Source organism: Microcaecilia unicolor, chromosome 11 (assembly GCF_901765095.1).
Source record: "Microcaecilia unicolor chromosome 11, aMicUni1.1, whole genome shotgun sequence".
Taxonomy (NCBI): domain Eukaryota; kingdom Metazoa; phylum Chordata; class Amphibia; order Gymnophiona; family Siphonopidae; genus Microcaecilia; species Microcaecilia unicolor.
The window spans coordinates 27,682,800-27,706,714 of record NC_044041.1 but is presented as its reverse complement, the minus strand read 5'-3'; positions in this window follow the sequence as shown (position 1 = coordinate 27,706,714).

Here is a 23,915-nt window from a genome sequence, read left to right as displayed (position 1 = left end):
CCGAAAAGGCCTTCTTCAGGGGTCTTCAAATAGACATATATGGATATTCCTCCAAATGTTCTCATGAGTTAAGACGATTGCTGGTGCTGTTCGAACGGAGCATAGACATTACAGACTTGTTTTGTTGTTCTTACTACTCGCTATACATTGCCCCAGGTACAAAAGACGTAGGGCTCTTTTACAAAGCGGTGGTAAACCTAATACAATGGGGGCCTGCGCTTGCATTGGCATGTGTTTTCATGCGCGCCGAGGCCCCCTTTTACCACAGCTGGTAAAAGGGAAGTCTCTCTTTCCTGCATGAAATGGGCGTGTGACAAGTAAAGCACTTGCTGCGCGGTCATTTCGGGGAGGGGGAGCCCTTACCGCCACCTACTGAGGTGGCGGTAAGGGCTCCCGCGCTAACCCGATGGTAACTGGGCAGCGCACAGCACTACCTGATTACTGCCAGGCACACTCTGGATATGACGGTGAGCTAGGGGTAGGAAGTTACCGCCAGGCTGCTGCAGTAGCCCGGCGGTACTTCCTGTTTAGCGAGTGGTAAGCCCGCATTGGGCTTACCGCTGCTTTGTAAAAGGGGCCCTAAATTTCTTGTACCTGGGTCAGTGGAGGGTTAAGTGACTTGCCCAAGGTCACAAGGAGCTGCAGTGGGAAACAAACCCAGGTTGCCCGGATCAAAGCCCGCTGCACTAACCGTTAGGCCTACTCCTGTTCCGTTGCACTCTGCACATGCCTCACCCTAGCTCCGCCCCATAGCCTCACCTTAGCCCACCCACTTTAGCCTCCCCAAATAGCTGAGTCACCGACCGCCTATGGACACAGGCTTCAGTTAGTGTCGTACTGATCTGCCACTATGCTTCATCTCAATTTTTTTTTTTGTTACATTTGTACCCCGCGCTTTCCCACTCATGGCAAGCTCAATGCAGCTTGCATGGGGGCAATGGAGGATTAAGTGACTTGCCCAGAGTCACAAGGAGCTGCCTGTGCCTGAATTGGGAATCGAACTCAGTTCCTTAGTTCCCAGGACCAAAGTCCACCACCCTAACCACTAGGCCACTCCTCCACTCCTAGATTAAGAAATTTGCAGGTGAAGCACACAGGTAAGTTTCTGGAGCCAACTACCCCCCCCCCCCCTCGAGCCAGCCCCTGGTATCCTTTGACAGCCCGGGACAAAACTGTCCTGGTCTAAATATTTTCAGTCATGTAGTCCTTTACTTAGAGTTCAGGAATTTTGCCCAGCAGTGGCCAGTATGAATAAGGTACTCAGCAAACTCTCTCCTTCAGGAAAGATCTGGCATAAGGAATGTGCAGTCATTTAAAACAGCATAGAAAATCATCAATTGTTGTTTTGTATCATTTCTGTCCAAATAACATACAAATTCCAGCCTTTCTTTTTTTCCTCTGTTTTATTTTTTAGGTTTTAGCATGCACTGAGTTTAGCATGCGTTAAATGGTTTTAGTACACGCTAAAATGATTTTGAATAGCATTTCTTAAGGTGCGGAAAAAGTCAGATTTTTATTGCACCTTTAATTTTCCCATGAGAATGACTAACCTGTGGTATCTCAGTACTGCAGGTTAGTCACTCCATTAGTATATGAATAATGCAGCTTGCAGTCAACCTCACAAACTGCAGTATTCATAGCAGGGGCGTAGCCAGACCTCAACATTTGGGGGGCCTGGGGGCCCAAAGTGTGTGTGGGAGGGAGCACAGTTTGGCCAATTTCCCTGCCACAACCCCCGCCCTGCTGCAACCCTACATACCTTGGCTGGCAGGATTCCCCAACCCCCACCAACTGAAGCCTTTCTCCAGCGCTGTTCTCTGCGCATTGCCTGCCCTGCTTCCCCTCATGTCAGTGAAACCGAGCATGTGCAAAGTGTCACGCAGGCTTCAGCTGGCAGGGGTTGGGGACCCCCGCCAGCCAAAACAGGGGCCCTGGATCCAACTTGGGGGGGCCCAGGCCCCCCTGTAGTTACACCACTGATTCATAGTGCCCAGGAGCATTAATTCAGTTTATTTGTCCTTGATATAGTGCCTTTGTCGACTTTGCAGCAGGGGCGTAGCCAGACAACAGATTTTGGGTGGGCCTAGGCAAGAAGTGGGTGGGCAGCAAATGTTCTCCCCCCCTCCCCCACCACTGAAAAAAAATATCTCAGCTGGCAGGAAAACGCTTCTTTCCACCTCGGTAGTCTGAAGCAGGCATGCACTGAAAACTGAGCATGCACAGGTGCCAGTATCGTGGAGAGTAGCGTTTTTATTACCATCGGGGGGGAAGTCTTCAGCTGGCGGAGCTTGGGATTCCCACCAGCTACCACTAAATGTGTGCTACTTTTGGGTGGGCCTGAACCCTAAGTGGGTGGGCCCTGGCCCACCCAGGCCCACCTGTGGCTACACCACTGCTTTGCAGATCAAAACGGTTTACATATAGTAAAAAATGTAAAAAAGAAATGGAAAAGGAACTACAATATTTGGACAGGAAAGGTAACAGTTATTCATACAGACTGGAGACAAAAGAAAGAGACCGGGCTGGAAATGAAAGGGAAAAGGGAGTGGGGAGGGAGGGAGAGAGAAGACAGGCTAAGGTACTCCTTGGATTTGAGAGAAGTTATCAGGGACAGTCAAAAGCTAATGTAAAAAGTCAGGTTTTCAATACTACTTTAAAGTTATCAAATGATAGTTCACTTCTAATTTCCTTCGGGAGGGAGTGCCAATAAAATGGTGCAGTTAAAAAGAAGGCACTGTGGCGGGTAGAGTCGAAACTGGCCTTTCTTGGCCCAGGAAGAACCAAGCGGTGGTTGTTGAGTGAACGTAGAGTACGGGCAGGAGAATAAGGGAAAGGGAAATGGGACTTGATATACCACCTTTCTGAGGTTTTTGCAACTACATTCAAAGCGGTTTACATATATTCAGGTACTTATTTTGTACCAGGGGCATTGGAGGATTAAGTGACTTGCCCAGAGTCACAAGGAGCTGCAGTGGGAATTGAACTCAGTTCCCCAGGATCAAAGTCTACTGCACTAACCACTAGGCTACTCCTCCACTCATTCCACCAATAAGAGCCAACCTCATCAGTGATGTCACAATTGCTTGATTGCCCAATACTTGGCTCACTTCTGATATTGTGATGTCATAAGGGAAGGGGAAAAGGGAAATGGGACATGATACACTGCCTTTCTGAGGTTTTTGCAACTACATTCAAAGCAGTTTATGTATATTTAGGTACTTATTTTGTACCAGGGGCAATGGAGGGTTAAGTGACTTGCCCAGAGTCACAAGAAGCTGCAGTGGGAATTGAACTCAGTTCCCCAGGATCAGAGTCCACTGCACTAACCACTAGGCTACTCCTCCACTCATTCCACCAATAAGAGCCAACCTCATCAGTGATGTCACAATTGCTTGATTGCCCAATACTTGGCTCACTTCTGATATTGTGATGTCATAAGGGAAGGGGGAAAGGGAAATGGGACATGATACACTGCCTTTCTGTGGTATTTTGCAACTACATTCAAAGCGGTTTACATATAGTCAGGTACTTATTTTGTACCAGGGGCAATGGAGGGTTAAGTGACTTGCCCAGAGTCACAAGGAGCTGCAGTGGGAATTGAACTCAGTTCCCCAGGATCAAAGTCCACTGCACTAACCACTAGGCTACTCCTCCACTCATTCCACCAATAAGAGCCAACCTCATCAGTGATGTCACAATGGCTTGATTGCCCGATACTTGGCTCACTTCTGATATTGTGATGTCATAAGGGAAAGGGGGAAAGGGAAATGGGACTTATACACTGCCTTTCTGAGGTTTTTGCAACTACATTCAAAGCAGTTTATGTATATTCAGGTACTTATTTTGTACCAGGAGCAATGGAGGGTTAAGTGACTTGCCCACAGTCACAAGGAGCTGCAGTGGGAATCGAACTCAGTTCCCCAGGATCAAAGTCCACTGCACTAACCACTAGACTGAAAAGACAGCATGGAAGTCCTAATCTGAAAGCGCTAAAAATGGCAGACCGATGATACCTGGACTTTTTCTTAAAAGAGCCAGTGCTCAAAATGAGGAGTGGCTCCCTGTTCCCTTTTCCCTCAGTACCCCCAGATCACATCCCTGCACCCTGAAGACTCCCTGAATCACCCTTCTGGCCAGCAGACTCCCCTCCAATCATATCTCCCACCTTCCCTTAGGCCCGCCCCTCCCCCAGGACCTACTTTATGAATTCAGTGGTTCAGGGGAGGAGTGATTCTCAGTCGCTCCTGAGTCCTGTCTCTACTGGCTCTGGGTTCAAAATGGTTCTGGCGATCCTTAGCAATAGTCTCACGGTACTACCGCTAGGGATTAAGCTGCCATTTAACTCTTACGGTAGCTTAAACCTTACGCTTATGTTATTCAAGAACTTGATACACTACCGTTACCGAGGAACAGATCAAAGCGGTGCAAGACAAATAATAAACAAAACAAAAAAACAGCACCACGGGCCTTTAAAAATGGAACACAGTTCTTTAATGAATGAGCCTTGACAAAAAGACCCGACACGGGCCGTGTTTCGGTGACTAGCACCTGCGTCAGGGGTCACAGTGATGACGTGGAAAACTCGGGGACTAACTCGAATATATTCCTCTATAATATATTATTCCTTACCCCACGTCTCATATAGTAAAAGCTACAAAGCAACAAGGCACTTTCACTTTCTGTATCTTTTTGTCCGTTTGGATACAGAAAGTGAAAGTGCCTTGTAGCTTTGTAGCTTTTACTATATGAGACGTGGGGTAAGGAATAATGTATTGTAGAGGAATATATTCGAGTTATTCCCCGAGTTTTCCACGTCATCACTGTGACCCCTGACGCAGGTGCTAGTCACCGAATCACGGCCCGTGTCGGGTCGTTTTGTCAAGGCTTATTCGTTAAAGAATTGTGTTCCATTTTTAAAGGCCCGTGGTGCTGTTTTTTTTTTTTGGACTTTAGTTTGTACTTCGTTCCTCTCTTTTGCTATATGCAAGATAAACAATAAAATGTAACATAAAAAAGGAAAAAAAGAGAGAACAAGTGATGACAGGATAGAACACAATCATTCTACTTGATCAAAAAAAATTAACAAATCAAGTAAGATTGAGAGAAGAAAAAGATTTTAACAACGTAACGTCATGCAGCAATTGTAACCATGAAACAGGCAGCTCCGCTTTTAAACTGATGAGGGTAGATGAACTCCAAAACATACATGGAAAAAGTGTGTCTTAAGCTGAGCTTTAAATGTAATGAAAGAAAGCTCAGGCCATAGTGATGGAGGCAAATCCTATATAATATTTCTCTCCTCCAACGTTCTATGCTTGGGACTGTGGCTCCCTGGCTGCAAGTGGCCTGCGAGGCAGACACGCACGGACGCCACTGACGTCAACACAGCTGATTCCAAGGCAAGGGGAGGAGTAGGGAAACACGCGCAGCGTGTCTCCCTACTCCTCCTACTGCCTCAGAATCAGCTGTCACCCCCCCCGCGCTACGCCCCCCTCGAAACCCACCCCCCCTGGAACGCCGAAAACCGCACCCCCCCTCCCGCCGCTGTTGTGCACTACCTTCGGGTGGGTTCCTCAATCATCTTCTCAGAAAGTTTAACTCCGTGCGTCTGACGTCAGACGCACGCAGAGGAACTTCCAGACAAGATGAATGAAGAACCTACGGGAAGGGAAGAACAACACGGCGGCGGTGGCGGCAGTTTTCGCTCGCACGGGGGTGTGAACGACAGGTTCGCGGGAGGGGGGGGTTGAGGGGGCCGTAGCACGGGGGGGGGGGGGGGAATTGCCTGCCTAAGACCCGTTTCCTTGCCTACAGAAACGGGCCTTTTTTACTAGTTACTCCATAATTTGGGGGCTAAAAGGTAAAAAGAGAAATTTCTGGTAGCGTGATCCCCTAGTGGGTTGCCGGAGATGTTTCCCCCCCCCCCCCCCCCCCGATATTCAAAGCTATTTAACTGGGCAAACATGACTACTGACTGGTTAAATAGCACCTAAACATGGATATTCAGTGCTTAACTGGCTAGGTTCAGTGGTTAAAATAGGCCACACGAATAGCAGACCTATCTTTAATCGCTGAAAAGTTAACAGGTTAGTGCTGAATATAGGCTTAACAGGGCCGGTCGCTGGAAGCAGCTTGGCATTGAGGGCCCCTTTTACCAAGCTGCAGCAAAAGGTGTCGTCTGGTGTCGGCGCGTGTTTTACACGCGCGCTGAGGCCCCCTTTTACTGCAGCTGATAAAAGGGAAGGTCTCGCTTTCCTGCAGGAAATGGCCGGGCGGCAAAGAAAGCACTTGTAGCACGGCCATTTCAGGGGAAAGCCCTTACCCTCACCCACTGAGGTGGCGGTAAGGGCTCCTGTGCTAACCCGGCGGTAGGTAACCGGGCAGCGTGCGGCACTGCCCGATTACCGCCAGGTAGAATCCGGCGTTGCAAAAATAAATACATTTTTTGTAGCGCCAGAAATGATGGAGCAGTAGGGTTGGAAAGTACCACCAGGCTGCTACGGTAGCCTGGCGGTACTTCCTTTATATCGAGTGGTAAGCCTGCATTAGGCTTACCGCCACTTAGTAAAAGGAGCCCTGAATATCCGGATTTAACGCCAGTGGCGGATAGCAAAAGCAGTGATGGCTGAATATTTGGCCCTTTGAACATAGGTGGTGGCAGGGGCAGGAGTGACTGAGGATCATTCTTGCCTTGATTCCACTGGACCTGGAGGATTTTGCGAGGTAGGCCCGGGAGGCCTAGGGGAGGACATGGGAGGGGGGCTTTTGGGGACTGAGAGGCCATTTTGGGTGTGGGATGTGACCGGGGGAATCTTTGGGGTGGGGGATGTGGTTCGAGGGGCATCAGGGGATGGGGAGAGGGATGAAGCTCCTCATTTTGAGTGCTGGTTCCTTTCCGAAGCAGCCCTGATGCTCCATTATTTTTCCAGGAATAACAGTTTCCAGTGTTCACCACAAGTTGCATTATTCAATTTACATAGTAATGAGACTTTTGCATTCTTTGCCTCTCATTACTGTGTATCCCGCGATACCTTAAATGAACATGCATTACAGTATTATCATGCATGTTATTACCTCTAACATGTGTTAAGGGGCAAATAACATGCACTATGGGTGTAACACATCTTAATAACTCTATATCACCAATGAAAGGGAAGAGAGTACCAAATCCAGTCATATAAATATAACTCTCAAGGTAATTGGCAAAAGAAAACTCTCAAAAGAACACAACTATAACTCTGTGAGGTGCATTCGTATTGTTTGAAAGGGTAAGGGAAAAAGCCTCTGATTCAAGCCCAACCTCCAACCCAATAGTTATAGGTTAATAACAAGGGTGGAGTTTTTGTGTATGTAAATGTTGGGTATATTTTTCGTCATAGGCAAAAAAAAACCTTTGATATACATAAATGCTATCTCCACAGAGTATATGAGGGATCCAAATAAAACATGAAAGAATCAAATCTCTACCCTCATTTCCCCTTACGTTCCCGCCCGTAACCTCCGCTCACAGGACAAATCCCTCCTCTCAGTACCCTTCTCCACCACCGCCAACTCCAGGCTCCGCTCATTCTGCCTCGCCTCACCCTATGCTTGGAATCAACTTCCTGAGCCCTTACGCCAAGCCCCCTCCCTACCCATCTTCAAATCTTTGCTCAAAGCCCACCTCTTCAATGTTGCTTTCGGCACCTAACCTTTATACCTTTCAGGAAATCTAGACTGCCCCTATTTGACTGACTGTACATTTGTCCTTTAGATTGTAAGCTCCTTTGAGCAGGGACTGTCCTTCTATGTTAAATTGTACAGCGCTGCGTAACCCTAGTAGCGCTTTAGAAATGTCAAGTAGTAGTAGTAGTAGTAGTAGTAACTTAGCTTTCAAGTGCGAGTGCAGGGAACCAATGACTCACACATTTCCCTGCACTCACACTTGAAAGCTAAGTTTGGATTTGATTCTTTCATGTTTTATTTGGATCCCTCATATACTCTGTGGAGATAGCATTTATGTATATCAAAGGGTTTTCTTTTGCCTATGACGACAAATATACCCAACATTTACATACACAAAACTCCACCCTTGTTATTGTGTTTGTGCAGCGCTGTGTACGCCTTGTAGCGCTATAGAACTGCTAAATAGTAGTAGTAGTAACCTATAACTATTGGGTTGGAGGTTGGGCTTGAATCAGAGGCTTTGTCCCTTTCCCTTTCAAACAATACGAATGCACCTCACAGAGTTATAGTTGTGTTCTTTTGAGAGTTTTCTTTTGCCAATTACCTTGAGAGTTATAGTTATATGACACATCTTAATAACTACACCCCTTAGTGTAGAAACAAAAATGAATAACAATTTATGTCAGAAAAGCTAAATAAAATGGAATGTTGCTCATTTACTTATCCTGCTTTTTCTACAGCAGTTTTCCATGTCATATATCCTAAGAATGAAGGCTAAGCAGAACCAGGGTCTGGGCTACCATCTGCAGCAACGTAACATGCTACCCTGGGTCTCTGCTTAGAGGGACCAGCTGGCTCCATGTTTTCAGGCTAATCTGATTCAGTCCTGGCTTTACTATTTGCATGGACTTTATACAGAAATGAATAGGGAAGTCAGAACCAGGAGTTCATGCGGGCAGTGGAATTCCAACCAGGGCTGCATGACCCAGTCCTGAAAACATGGAACCAGTTCACTGTCATAGCCTGCTGTGGCATCAGATGGGATATTTTGCAAGGTATTTAGTTTAATAATATTCTGTTTTGCATTTATGATTCTCTTTTCTTTAATTCACTTCTTGTTTAACATCATGGTACAATGTGGAACATATGTATAGTCATACTGGGCATAGAAGCCAACTTTTCAAAATGATTGGGGGTGCTGAATTTTTTTTTTTTTTTTTTACAGGTGGTGCATTCTCTCCTCCCCCACCCCGGTTCCCCAGTCCCCCTCCCTCGTCCCACCTTCACCTCACTCCGAGTTCCAGGCCCCCCTCCTTTCCTCCCAGTTCCAGTCCCTCCCAGTTCCAGGCCCCCCTCCCTCCCTCCGAGTTCCAGGGCCCCCACCCTCCCTCCGAGTTCCAGGGTCCCTCCTCTCTCCCAGTTCCAGGGTCCTCCATCCCACCCAGTTCCAGGGTCATCGTCCCTCCCTTCCTCCCTCCCACCCAGTTCCAGGGTCTTCCCCCCTCCCTTCCTCCCTCTCTCCCTTCGAGTTCCAGGCCCCCTCCCTCCGAATTTTAAAAGTCATCCATCTTACCTCGTCGGGGTTAGGGCGGCAGCAGCGGTAAAAAGCATGCAGGCTCGGCTCGGTGCTTAATTGTTTTCCCTTCTCTCTCTCTCTCAGCTCTGGTCCCGCCCTTGCAGAAACTGGAAATGAGGGGGGACCTCAATCCCCTCTCAGCTGTCTCTTTTCCAAGCTGAAGAGCCCTAACCTCTTTAGCCTTTCTTCATATGAGAGGAGTTCCATCCCCTTTATCATTTTGGTCGTCCTTTTTTGAACCTTTTCTAATTGTGCCATATCTTTTTTGGGATACAGAAGCTCTCCCCATATACAGTGGTGGAAATAAGTATTTGATCCCTTGCTGATTTTGTAAGTTTGCCCACTGACAAAGACATGAGCAGCCCATAATTGAAGGGTAGGTTATTGGTAACAGTGAGAGATAGCACATCACAAATTAAATCCGGAAAATCACATTGTGGAAAGTATATGAATTTATTTGCATTCTGCAGAGGGAAATAAGTATTTGATCCCCCACCAACCAGTAAGAGATCTGGCCCCTACAGACCAGGTAGATGCTCCAAATCAACTCGTTACCTGCATGACAGACAGCTGTCGGCAATGGTCACCTGTATGAAAGACACCTGTCCACAGACTCAGTGAATCAGTCAGACTCTAACCTCTACAAAATGGCCAAGAGCAAGGAGCTGTCTAAGGATGTCAGGGACAAGATCATACACCTGCACAAGGCTGGAATGGGCTACAAAACCATCAGTAAGACGCTGGGCGAGAAGGAGACAACTGTTGGTGCCATAGTAAGAAAATGGAAGAAGTACAAAATGACTGTCAATCGACAAAGATCTGGGGCTCCACGCAAAATCTCACCTCGTGGGGTATCCTTGATCATGAGGAAGGTTAGAAATCAGCCTACAACTACAAGGGGGGAACTTGTCAATGATCTCAAGGCAGCTGGGACCACTGTCACCACGAAAACCATTGGTAACACATTACGACATAACGGATTGCAATCCTGCAGTGCCCGCAAGGTCCCCCTGCTCCGGAAGGCACATGTGACGGCCCGTCTGAAGTTTGCCAGTGAACACCTGGATGATGCCGAGAGTGATTGGGAGAAGGTGCTGTGGTCAGATGAGACAAAAATTGAGCTCTTTGGCATGAACTCAACTCGCCGTGTTTGGAGGAAGAGAAATGCTGCCTATGACCCAAAGAACACCGTCCCCACTGTCAAGCATGGAGGTGGAAATGTTATGTTTTGGGGGTGTTTCTCTGCTAAGGGCACAGGACTACTTCACCGCATCAATGGGAGAATGGATGGGGCCATGTACCGTACAATTCTGAGTGACAACCTCCTTCCCTCCGCCAGGGCCTTAAAAATGGGTCGTGGCTGGGTCTTCCAGCACGACAATGACCCAAAACATACAGCCAAGGCAACAAAGGAGTGGCTCAGGAAGAAGCACATTAGGGTCATGGAGTGGCCTAGCCAGTCACCAGACCTTAATCCCATTGAAAACTTATGGAGGGAGCTGAAGCTGCGAGTTGCCAAGCGACAGCCCAGAACTCTTAATGATTTAGAGATGATCTGCAAAGAGGAGTGGACCAAAATTCCTCCTGACATGTGTGCAAACCTCATCATCAACTACAGAAGACGTCTGACCGCTGTGCTTGCCAACAAGGGTTTTGCCACCAAGTATTAGGTCTTGTTTGCCAGAGGGATCAAATACTTATTTCCCTCTGCAGAATGCAAATAAATTCATATACTTTCCACAATGTGATTTTCCGGATTTAATTTGTGATGTGCTATCTCTCACTGTTACCAATAACCTACCCTTCAATTATGGGCTGCTCATGTCTTTGTCAGTGGGCAAACTTACAAAATCAGCAAGGGATCAAATACTTATTTCCCCCACTGTACTATCTTTAGAAAAATGCTGAAAGCTTATCTCTTTAAGCAAGCCTACCCAAATGCCCCAACCTAATCTCGCCAACTTCCACCCCCGATTCTGTTCTGACTTAAATACCAACCTCCCATCCTTCTCTTTCCATCTCTCCTTAATTTTATCCCTCCTTACCCTTTCTCCCAAATTACACTATCCTATCCTGTCTACCCTCTTTTATCCTAGTCTTATATTATCTAGCTCAACTTATCATACACTACTAAGCCCAACTTTACATTGTTTTACTACTGTTTTATTAAAATTCTGTTAACTTTGTATTTCAAACTACTATGTAAGCCGCATTGAGCCTGCATTATGTGGGAAAGCGCGGGGTACAAATGTAATAATAATAATATCTGGCAATTTTCTGTATCAGATGAAAAAATATGAGCTCTGCTTCAGGAATCCAGTTTCTTCTGCACCGTGCGGAGCAATAACAGAATCTAACATCCACACCCAAGACCGTGTAACGTCTTTTGACCACCAAAATGTTCTTCTTACTTAACAGCTTGCCCCAGTCAGATTTTTACCTCCTGGGAAGCCACTAGGGGTGTGCGACCAAAAAAAAGTATGGGTAGGGATACTTCTAGGAGCAACAAGGTACACTTTTCCAAGCTAAACTAGTGTAGTATCTTACAAGATTTAAAGTCTGCTGTCTAACCAGATACATGCTTCCATCAGATGGAAAAGAAAGTTGCTTTATCATGATGGATCCAAGCCAGAAGAACTCTTATCTGAAGCCTGGGGAGAAGAGCATGATTAAATGCTGAAGAAACTCCTAGCCACCAAAGAGGGGTGAGAAACCATGTGCAATGCCATTAGCTAATGGTATCCCCTGCTGGTCTACCGCCGACAGGCTGTGGGTTCCTGCTACTTTCCAGCCATCAACTCATGCTTTAGTAGAAATGTACAGTCTGTAAAGTAAAGTGTGCACCCCCCCCTCCCCACTTTTTTCTAGTGTCCAACGAGGTAACGCACTTTGCTCTCTTTTCAGCCGCTCCAGTCTTTCATTTTGCTTCTCCAGCATGTTATCACATGAGCAGCCAGGCAGGCATGCTTACTCGCTCAGCTTAGTAGCTGTCCTCCTTACTCTATTCATCAAGGGCGTGACAGCTAAAATTCATTTCAAGATGAAGAAAGTGCCGGCTAATCCTTCCTGTGAGACATTGATAGACTAGCAGCTCTGGAAGAATTGTACAGCAGTAATGAAATTAAGTGAAAACTGCTGGAGGACTGCAGATAATTGCCCTTGTCTGTCACTGGGAATAACATCTCCAAAATCCAACACTATCACTGGTAACGTTACAGGAATGTCTCTCTCTGTGGGACAGTCAGTGGCCTTTCTCACCATTTCGATTTACTGGCTGTCTGTCAGTGTGGTGGGGTGGTCTTATTAAAAGAACGCTGTGCTTTCTATGGTTGGGAATAGCTTGCATAGTAACATAGTAGATGACGGCAGAAAAAGACCTGCACGGTCCATCCAGTCTGCCCAAGATAAACTCATGTGTATACCTTACCTTGATTTGTACCTGTCTTTCTCAGGGCACGGACCGTATAAGTCTGCCCAGCAGTTTTTCCCGCCTCCCATCACCGGCTCTGGCACAGACCATATAAGTCTGCCCTCCCCTATCTTCGCCTCCGAACCACCAACCCCTCTTCCCCCCACCTGCTCCGCCACCCAATTTTAGCTAAGCTTCTGAGGATCCATTCCTTCTGCACAGGATTCCTTATGCATATCCCATGCATGTTTGAATTCCGTTACCGTTTTCATCTCCACCACCTCCCGCGGGAGGGCATTCCAAGCATCCACCACCCTCTCCGTGAAAAAATACTTCCTGACATCTTTCCTGAGTCTGCCCCCATTCAATCTCATTTCATGTCCTCTCGTTCTACCACCTTCCCATCTCCGGAAAAGATTCGTTTGCGGATTAATACCTTTCAAATATTTGAACGGCTGTATCATATCACCCCTGTTCCTCCTTTCCTCCAGACTGTACATGTTCAGGTCAGCAAGCCTCTCTTCATACGTCTTGGAACGTAAATCCCATACCATCCTCGTAGCTTTTCTTTGCACCGCTTCCATTTTTTTAACATCCTTCGCAAGATATGGCCTCCAAAACTAGGGAAGAGGCTAGCTGTAACAAAAAACATTTTCAGTAATCATGTCCATCAATGAAGTTGCTTAAATCTCATAAACTTTAAAAATCATGTACCATTTCTATAGTAATTTCAACGTCTCAAGAAAATTGGCTGCGGCGTCTTCCACAGCCCTTTCAATTTAAATAGGACTCAGCTGATCATGAAACGCCAATTCTGATAGGGCCCCGTGAAACCAGCGGCAACCAATCAGATCAGCAACCACCAATCTAATTCTGAATTTAACTCAACAGGATGTAGCGTATGCAATTGAAAAATCATTCTTTGTTCCTTATAATTCAGTAAGAATCCAGCATTACCACCCTCCCAACCCAACTGGACTTGATCTATAACACGCCACTTTATATCATCAATATGGTGATTCTTCTCTATCCAATGCTGAACCATGGGAGCAGATAAAACTTGATTTTTAATTCGAGATTTATGCAGAATTGCAGTTTGTATGAGAGCGGAATTGGAAAATTGCTTCAAGTTCATGCATGTTTTAAGGAACACCCTATTTGTGCCTTTAAAAGAGGCAAAACTATTGGAGAGATGCTGTCATCTAAAAGATTGGAGTATGTAATTGGAACCACAGAACGTTTAGGTCACTATAAGTGCGAATCCTGTCAGTGGTGTGAATCCACGATTGAAGGTGTGACGTGGATGCCTCCGGGTAGTGCCCGCTCTACAGTGGCCCGCTGTCATACAAACTGCAATTCTATAAATACAGTTTATGCCATTATTTGTCCGTGTCAACTGGTTTATGTTGGGCGCTCTGCTCGCCCTGTTAAAATCCGACTTAATGAACATAAATCTCGAATTAAAAATCAAGTTTTATCTGCTCCCATGGTTCAGCATTGGATAGAGAAGAATCACCATATTGATGATATAAAGTGGCGTGTTATAGATCAAGTCCAGTTGGGTTGGGAGGGTGGTAATGCTGGATTCTTACTGAATTATAAGAAACAAAGAATGATTTTTCAATTGCATACGCTACATCCTGTTGGGTTAAATTCAGAATTAGATTGGTGGTTGCTGATCTGATTGGTTGCCGCTGGTTTCACGGGGCCCTATCAGAATTGGCATTTCATGATCAGCTGAGTCCTATTTAAATTGAAAGGGCTGTGGAAGACGCCGCAGCCATTTTTCTTGAGACGTTGAAATTACTATAGAAATGGTACATGATTTTTAAAGTTTATGAGATTAAAGCAACTTCATTGATGGACATGATTACTGAAAATGTTTTTTGTTACAGCTAGACTCTTCTCTGACGAAGTGTAACGAAACCTGGCCATGTCGGCAGAGGTTTGAGCTGGAGGAAATCGCTGCTGCTATCTTCTATAAGATAAGTTAAATATAAGTATAAAGTATAAAGTTTGAACAAATAATTGAAGACATACAATTTCTTTTAAAATATAAAGAGCAAAATGTAAGGAAAAGATAAAGTAAAAAATTGACGGGTCGATCCATGAGGATACAAAGGACACCATTTACAATTTGTGGCAAAGTCCCTTATGGTGGAAACTTTTGAAATATCTGAAGATCCCCGAATAGCAAAACATTTATTTTTGCATGTTCATTGATGGTGATAAAGATGGAGAAGTTAGTGTGAGTAATGATGTGTTTGGGAGACTGATCATAGTTGTTTTTATAAAAATAGGCACCTTCCTGCACTATTAACTTAGGTATCCTGTTATAAAATTAACCTCACACTCCACACATCCCTTCACTTACTACATATGCACCACTTCACCAGCTACCTAACACTCCTTACTCAAAACATGTCCTTCACCTCCCCACACAACCCAAACAACTCCTTTCATCGAACAGACTTGGAGACGAGCTTAACCATAAGAACACAGTCTTATCCTTATTCAATGTCAGCATAAGTACATAAGTATTACCATACTGGGACAGACTGAAGGTCCATCAAGTCCAGTATCTTGTTTCCAACAGGGGCTAATCCAGGTCATAAGTACCTGGCAAGATCCCAAAACAGTACAATACGTTTTATGCTGCTTATCCTAGAAATAAGTAGTTGATTTTCCCCAAGTCAATTTTAATAATGGCTTATGGACTTTTCTTTTAGGAAGCTATCCAAACTTTTTTTTTAAAACCCTGCTAAGCTAACTGCTTTTACCACATTCTCTGGCAACAAATTCCAGAGTTTAATTACACTTTAAGTGAAGAAAAAGTTTCTCCAACTCGTTTTAAATTTACTACATTGTAGCTTCATTGCATGCCACCTAGTCATAGTATTTTTGGAAAGCGTAAACAGACGCTTCACATCTACCTGTTCCACTCCACTCATTATTTTATAGACCTCTATCATATCTCCCCTCAGCCATCTTTTCTCCAAGCTGAAGAGCCCTAGTTATTTCAGCCTTTCCTCATAGGGAAGTCGTCCCATCCTCTTTATCATTTTCATTGCGATTCTCTATACCTTTTCTTATTCCACTATATCTTTTTTTGAGATGCGGTCACCAGAATTGCACACAGTATTCAAGGTGCAGTCGTACCATGGAGTGATCAAAGGCATTACAACATCTTCGTTTTTATTTTCCATTCCTTTCCTAATAATACCTAACGTTCTATTTGCTTTGCAGCCGCAGAACACTGAGCAGAGGGTTTCAAAGTATCAACAATGACTCCTAGATCCTTTTCCTTATCGGTGACTCCTAACATGGAACCTTGCATCACATAGCTATACGGTAGTTCGGGTTCCTCTTTCCCACATGCATCACTTTGCACTTGCTCACATTAAACATCATCTGTCATTTGAATGCCCAGTCTCCCAGTCTCATAAGGCCATCTTGCAGTTTTTCACAATCCTCTTGCAATTTAACAACTTTTAGAGGGGCATAATCGAACGGGGACGACCATCTCTAAGGGTGCCCATCTCTAAGGACGGCGCCATGAAGAGGTGGGGAAACCCGTATTATCGAAACAAGATGGGCGTCCATCTTTCGCTTCGATAATACGGTCGGGGACGCCCAAATCTCAACATTTAGGTCGACCTTAGAGATGGTCGACCTAAATGTTGAGATCGCCAACCTTAGAGATAGGCGACCTCGGTTTTCGCTGATAATGGAAACTGAGGACGCCCATCTCAAAAACGACCAAATCCAAGGCATTTGGTCGTGGGAGGAGCCAGCATTCGTAGTGCACTGGTCCCCCTCACATGCCAGGACACTAACCAGGCACCCTACTGCAGTGGACTTCCTAAATTGCTCCCAAGTTCATTGCTCCCTTCCCTTCTGTGCTGAGCCCCCAAAACCCACTCCCCACAACTGTACACCAGTACCATAGCCCTACATGTGGGTACAGTGTTTTTTTTTTTTTTTTTGGGGGGGGGGGGGGGGGGTTGAGGGCTCAACATTTACCACCACAAGTGTAACAGGTGTGGAGGGGATGGGCCTGGGTCCTCCTGCCTGAAGAGCACTGCACCCACTAAAAACTGCTCCAGGGACCTGCATACTGCTATGATAGAGCTGGGTATGACATTTGAGGCTGGCATAGAGGCTGGAAAAAAATGTCTTTTAATTTTTTTGGGGGGGGTGGGAGGGGGTTGGTGACCACTGGGGGAGTAAGGGGAGGTCATCCCCGATTCCCTCCGGTGGTCATCTGGTCAGTTCGGGCACTTTTTCGAGGCTTGGTCGTGAAAAAAAGGGACCAAGTAAAGTCGGCCAAATGCTCGTTAGGGACGCCCTACTTTTTTACATTATCGGCTGAGGATGCCCATCTCTTAATCACACCCCAGTACCGCCTTCAGTACGGTGCCAACACGCCTCCGTGAACTTTGGTCATCCCCATGACGGAAAGCAGTTGAGGATGCCCAAAATTGGCTTTCGATTATGCCGATTTGGGTGACCCTGAGAGAAGGACGCCCATCTCCCGATTTGTGTCGGAAGATGGGCGCCCTTCTCTTTCGAAAATTCACCTGTTAGTGTCATCGGCAAATTTAATTACCTCACTAGTTATTCCCATATCTAGATCATTTATAAATATGTTAAAAAGCAGCTGGGGTGTAGCCCAATTTTCCACTTGATTAAAACAATCCTGTATCCTTTGTATAATAATTAGCATATTTCTATCAATAGAAACCAATAGTGTGATATCATCCGAATAAGTGAAACGTTTCACACCCTTGGTGGGTTAACAACTCTCCCAAATAACTCATTAAAAAATTTAAAAGAATTGGGGAGAATGGAGAACATTATGGCATTCCGCATCTGACAACCCAGGAGTTTGATAACCCCTTAGTCTTAACCCCATAGGTTCTCCCCTTCAAAAAGCCTTCAGTTAAGAACATCACCCATAATTTATTTTAGTTACATTTGTACCCCACGCTTTCCCACTCATGGCAGGCTCAATGCGGCTTACATGGGGCAATGGAGGGTTAAGTGACTTGCCCAGAGTCACAAGGAGCTGCCTGTGCCTGAAGTGGGAATCAAACTCAGTTCCTCAGGACCAAAGTCCACCACCCTAACCACTAGGCCACTCCTCCACTGTTGCTACTATTTGAGATTCTACATGGAATGTTGCTATTCCACTAGCAACATTCCATGTAGAAGTCGGCCCTTGCAGATCACCAATGTGGCCGCGCAGGCTTCTGCTTCTGTGAGCCTGACGTCCTGCACGTATGTGCAGGACGTCAGACTCACAGAAACAGAAGCCTGCGCAGCCTTCTACATGGAATGTTGCTAGTGGAATAGCAACATTCCCTGTAGAATGTCCAATAGTAGCAACATTCCATGTAGAATCTCCAATAGTAGCAACATTCCATGTAGAATCTCCAATAGTATCTATTTTATTTTTGTTACATTTGTACCCTGCGCTTTCCCACTCATGGCAGGCTCAATGCGGCTTACATGGGGCAATGGAGGGTTAAGTGACTTGCCCAGAGTCACAATCTCTATTTTACTTAAAGCCAAGAGTAATAAACCATAATAGAGCCTGACCGAAACCGGAATCTTTGGTTTTGATGCGACTGAAATTGGCTGCTGGGTTTCAGCAGAAACTGAAGCTGCCACTCTGGACTCACCTGTTGGAGGCAGTTTCCTCCCGGACCTGGACCCACCCCCCTCCTGAGTTCCCCTGGCGGTAACTCTCTCCTGGGCTTACCTTTTCATTGGCGGGTAGTGGGCACATGAGCATCCCCAGCCACCACAGAAGGAAACCTTAGGCTTGCCTTGTAATGGTTGCATTAGTCATTACTGCATAATAACAAGGTTAAAGCTGATGCAGATGATATGGAATGGGTGGAGAAGAGAGTAACATAGGCAGGGTCATGTATGCATTGTTTATTCTGAATGGGAATTTTATTTTATTTATTTTTTTAATTTCTTTATTTATTAGTTTTTTTTAAACAAACATAATATACTTTATGAGTGAAGAAATGTCTTCAAAACATAGAAATAAAGCTAATTACTCTATTTATATACTACTATCGTCCAATATTATTGATTTTAAAATGTAAACTACCTCAAACCCTAATAAGAGAAGAAGCAGGGTTTATAAATACCTATTTTTCCCCCCCAAATGCTTTAGTATAAATGTCTGTTTCAATGAAAATGAAATTACATATAACCTTTTACACAGCACCACTGAGGACCCATCATCGCCAGCAAAAGGTCAAGGCAACTGGTGAGCAGTCACAGCAACATCTGCAAGAGAAGCTAATCCTGCCATGGCCGCCAGCTCTCCTGGGCCCAGTGCTTCCGCCACAGCTGACCAGCAGCGATTTGCTGTATAATTTATTGAGAGAGGTAGACAGCGTGGCTGAGTAAGTGCACTGGCCAGAAACTACAATGTTTTATAAGCAAGGGCCGGCACGGGTAATTTACTGCGACCGACAGTAACATATTTCACTTTCCGTCTCCAACATGAAGATTAGTTGAGTTTGAAAGTGCCTGAATACACAGTCAATTCTGCTTAAATGTCTATAGGCAGCAGGCAAAGAGTTGCCCTTAAAAACCCACCTTTGAATCTCACAGAGCACAGCCTAATGATAACATTACAGTGATCCAATGTGCCTTTTTAAGGTAGTGCCACTTTTATCTAGGCTCAGCAAATATGCAAACAGGAACAGCTGTTGTGTGCCTATTGCTTTAATTAAGTTTCTCCCACTTTTGTCTTCTATTTTCCCAGTAAGAGGCCGGCTCTGTGCATGTGTTTTTCTTCTATCACCTCCCGTGACATTACTGGCCAATGTGTACCCTTCAGAGCCAGGATCCTAATAACTGGAGGGAGGGTCTTGTGGGCAGTACTGGGGGTCACCATGTTTGGGAAATGCCACACACTTGTTCTTCCTGCCACTTCTCCATCCCCAAATTTCATTAGAAAAACCATCTCTAGAAAAGATTCTGCTGAGGCACTTTTAATTTGTCAGCATGTCCTGCTCCCTAGCATGCCCTCATTCTCAGAAATACTTGCGTGCAGAAATCCTGGAATGCCTGGAGATAATGAACCCATGACAAAATAAAAAAGGTGTGTGTGTGTGTGTTACCGGCACCTTTTCCATTGTCTGCTAAAACTGGCCCATGGTCTCCAAGTTTTAATGAAAGAGCTCAGGCTCTACACACCAATTCTGTTTTGTCATAGATTTAGGGACTGGTTGCAGGGGGACTGGCTATTGTCTCTCGGTGATCACCCCACCCCTAAAGGGTGACCTGGCATTTGAGTACCGGCACCTTTTCGCTAGAAAAAATGCACTAAACATAGCTTGGCTGTTTTAAGTGTGTCTGTCCCATGAAACAGAGACCGCTTTGGCAGTCCACGAAGATTTTCTTCTTTGATTCTGGGTTATGTTGATACCCCTTTGTGTACAAAGTTTTGATAAGAATATTTCTTTTCAATATCAGCATGACATCATTAGACTCCTGAAGCAGGCGCTTAGGCACCGAAACACAGCTGCTGTGTCGAGTCAATTTTGATGTTTTGTAATAAACTCTTATCTACCTACACGTCGCCTTCGTTGTTTGAGAAGAGTCTATTCTCCCTACTCCTTTTCTGCTCCACCAGTGTGGCTTTCTCATGTTCCATGAAACAGGTGGGCACACCTGCCGAAACACAGCCCATGACAGGTCTTTTGTTTGTGTCATAATAAAGCTTTATTTTGGACACTCCATGTGTTATCCTGTACTCTTCTGTTTGCTTTGGATTCATGTAGTGGTCGTTTCCTTCTTTTTCCTGATTTTGGTTTAACCCCTTAAAAAAATGCATAGAAAACATACTTTATGCATAAAGAACAGGCATAGAATATCTGTATTTAAAATACAGTACTGTTTATTAACTCTAACCAGCAACAAACAAACAAACAAAAATTGTATAGGTCTCAGAGCAAATATGGCCTCCTTGCAGGATGTGAAGCCGGAAAACAGGAAGAGAACCTAACAGCAATGCAGTGGGATATGCCGGGTGGTCAATTTAGCTAAGGTCGGATAATCAAGACTGTAGTGTACATGAGAAATGGATGTCCAAGGGACAGAAAAATAGTTACTGTGATTTCCCTCCAATGGAAAACTGCTCAATCAGAGCACCTTTCTATAGCCTGGATATGCTGAGTACCAGGTCTAAATACCAATGTCCATTTTTTTTGGACACAGATGTCCCTTTCCTTTCTGAAATTCGAGTTGGATGTTCCTATTTTGGCTCCTCCCTAATCCCACCCACAACATGCCCAGACCATGCCGCTGTGCCGTAAGGACGTTCTGCAGTGTTAGATGTTCCTGTCCCAGCTTTATAAAATCAAGATCTGGATGTCGAAATGCTGGTTTTCAGAAGTTCAAAACACAAATGCTTCAGGCATCTTAGTAGACAATACCTTGAAATCCTCTGTTTGGGGAGGGGGTAAGGAAATGGGTTCTGTGGTTCTTACAACTACATTCAAAATGGCTGGGACAATGGAGAGTTAAGTGACTTGTCCAGAGTCACCATGAGCTACAGTGGGAATCAAGCCCAGTTCCCCAGGATCAAGGTCTGCTGCACTAACCACTAGGCCACTCCTCCACTCCTTGGGATTCCGGAATCTTGCTATTCTTTGGGGTTCTACATGGAATGTTGCTACTCTTTGAGATTGTGTATGGAATCTTGTTAACGGTACTTGATATGCTGCCTTTCTGTGGATTTTGCGACTACATTCAAAGCGGTTTACTTAGTATATACAGGTGCTTATTTGTACCTGGGGCAATGAAGGGTTAAGTGACTTGCCCAGAGTCACAAGCAGCTGCAGTGGGAATCAGACCCAGTTCCCCAGGATCAAGGTCTGCTGCACTAACCACTAGGCTACTCCTCCACTCCTTACTCTTTGGGATTCCGGAATCTTGCTATTCTTTGGGGGTTCTACATAGAATGTTGCTACTCTTTGAGTTTGTGCATGAACTCTTGTTAATGGGATTTGATATATACTATCTTTCTGTGGGGTTTTTGCATCTACAAAATGGTTTATGTAGTGTACACAGGTACTTATTTGTAACTGGGGCAATGGAGGTGGCAATGGAGGGTTAAGTGACTTGCCCAAAGTCACAAGGAGCTATATTGGGATCAACGTCCGCTGCGCTAACCATTAGGCTGCTCCTCCACTCCACTTTAATTTGGGGCAGCAGCCAAGAAAGCCAACAGAATGTTAGGAATCATTAGGAAAGGAACAGAGAATAATATCACTTCATGGTGTGACACATCTTGAGTACTGGGTGCAAAATACGGAATTAGAAAAGGTACAGAGAAGGGCAACCAGAATGATAATGAGGATGGAATGACTCTCATATCAGTAAAGGTTAAAGAGGTAAAGGGCTCCTCAGCTTGGAGAAGAGACAGCCGAGGAGAGATACGATAGAGGTCTATAAAATATTGAGTGAAATGGAACAGGTAAACGCCAATCAATTTGTTTATACTCTCAAAAAGTACAAAGACAAGTGGACATGCCATGAAATGATACATTTAAAACAAACAGGAGAAAATATTTTTTTCATTGATTCAATGCAGAGTTAAGCTCTGGAATTTATTGCCAGAGGATGTGGTAATTAGTGGAGATGGATTTAAAAAAGGTTTCGACAAGTTCCTGGAGGAAAAGACCACAAACCGCTATAAGGTACTACTACTACTACTTAACATTTCTAAAGCGCTACTAGGGTTACGCAGCGCTGTACAATTTAACATAAAAGGACAGGCCCTGCGCAAAGAGCTTACAATCTAAAGGACAAGTGAGTAGACGATACGATGGGGGCAGTCAATTTGGGGCAGTCCGGATATCCTGAAGGTAAGAGTTAGGTGCGGAAGGCAGCATTGAAGAGGTGGGCTTTAAGCCATTACTTATCCTCAGGGGTAAACAGCAAGAAATCTTGCTACTTCTTGGGATTTTTGGGTATGACAATTTTTATGTTCTTATGAGAACTAACTGTGAGACTTCCGTTGATTAGCACTCAGTCTAAAATCAGAGTAGAAACAGACTGAAAACGAAACCATTGCTTCATCACTACGGATGTACAAACCCATTTTTTAATAATATTTTTTTCTGAATATAGTTTTGTTAGCTTTCTTTTCTTTGTTTTTAATGATTTGTTTCTGGGGTTGTTTTTTTTTTTTTTTTTTGCAATATTGTGTTCTAAAAGCAAAACAAAACACATACCAAAATTCTGGGGATCTTTTGGGTTCCTTGTGAAACATAATAAGCCTGTATTGTTGCATTGTTCATTTTGTTTCAAAAGAAATGCACATCTCCATTCATCACTAGCAAACACTGTCAGATCCCTTTCCCTCAGTAAGACTTACCAGATGTCTCCAGGCCACCAAGAAAAAGGAGGAGTTGTTTGCCCTGGATTTCCCATCCCCTCCCCTTCATTTCTGTAAGAAAATCAGGAAAACCAAGTCCATCAGGGGGAAAGAAAAAGTGTAAAACCAAGATCGAACCCTCAGGGGCTCTTTTACTAAGCTACATTAGCACTAACACGCATGCTCAGGCGTCCTGCAGTAAGTTTGACATTTCTCTGTACCAGGGGCATAGCCAGATTTCGGCAGGAGGGGGGTCTGGAGCCCAAGGTGAGGGGGCACATTTTAGCCCCCCCCCCCAGCGCCGCCAACTCCCCCCGCCTGCCCGCCTGCCATTTTTGACCCCTCCCGCTGCCACCACCACCTTTGACCACCCCCCCCGGCGCGAACCCTTTCGACCCCCTCTTTCCGCTGTCGCCAACCCTCCCCCGCTGTCGGGTACCTTTGCTAGCAGGGGTCCCCAACCCCCGCCAGCCGAAGTCCTCTTCTCCGGCACAGCTGTGTTGCTGATCTGCAAGGGCAGGCTTCTGTTTCTGTGAGTCTGACGTCCTGCACGTATGTGCAGGACATCAGACTCACAGAAACAGAAGCCTGCCCTTGCAGATCAGCAATGCGGCCACGCAGGCTTCTGTTTCTGTGAGTCTGACGTCCTGCACATACGTGCAGGACGTCAGACTCACAGAAACAGAAGCCTGCCCTTGCAGATCAGCAACACAGCTGTGCAGGAGAAGAGGACTTCGGCTGGCGGGGGTTGGGGACCCCTGCTAGCAAAGGTACCCGACAGCGGGAAGAGGGGGTCGAAAGGGTTGGTGCCAGGGGGGGGGTCAAAGGTGGTGGTGGCAGCGGGAGGGGTCAAA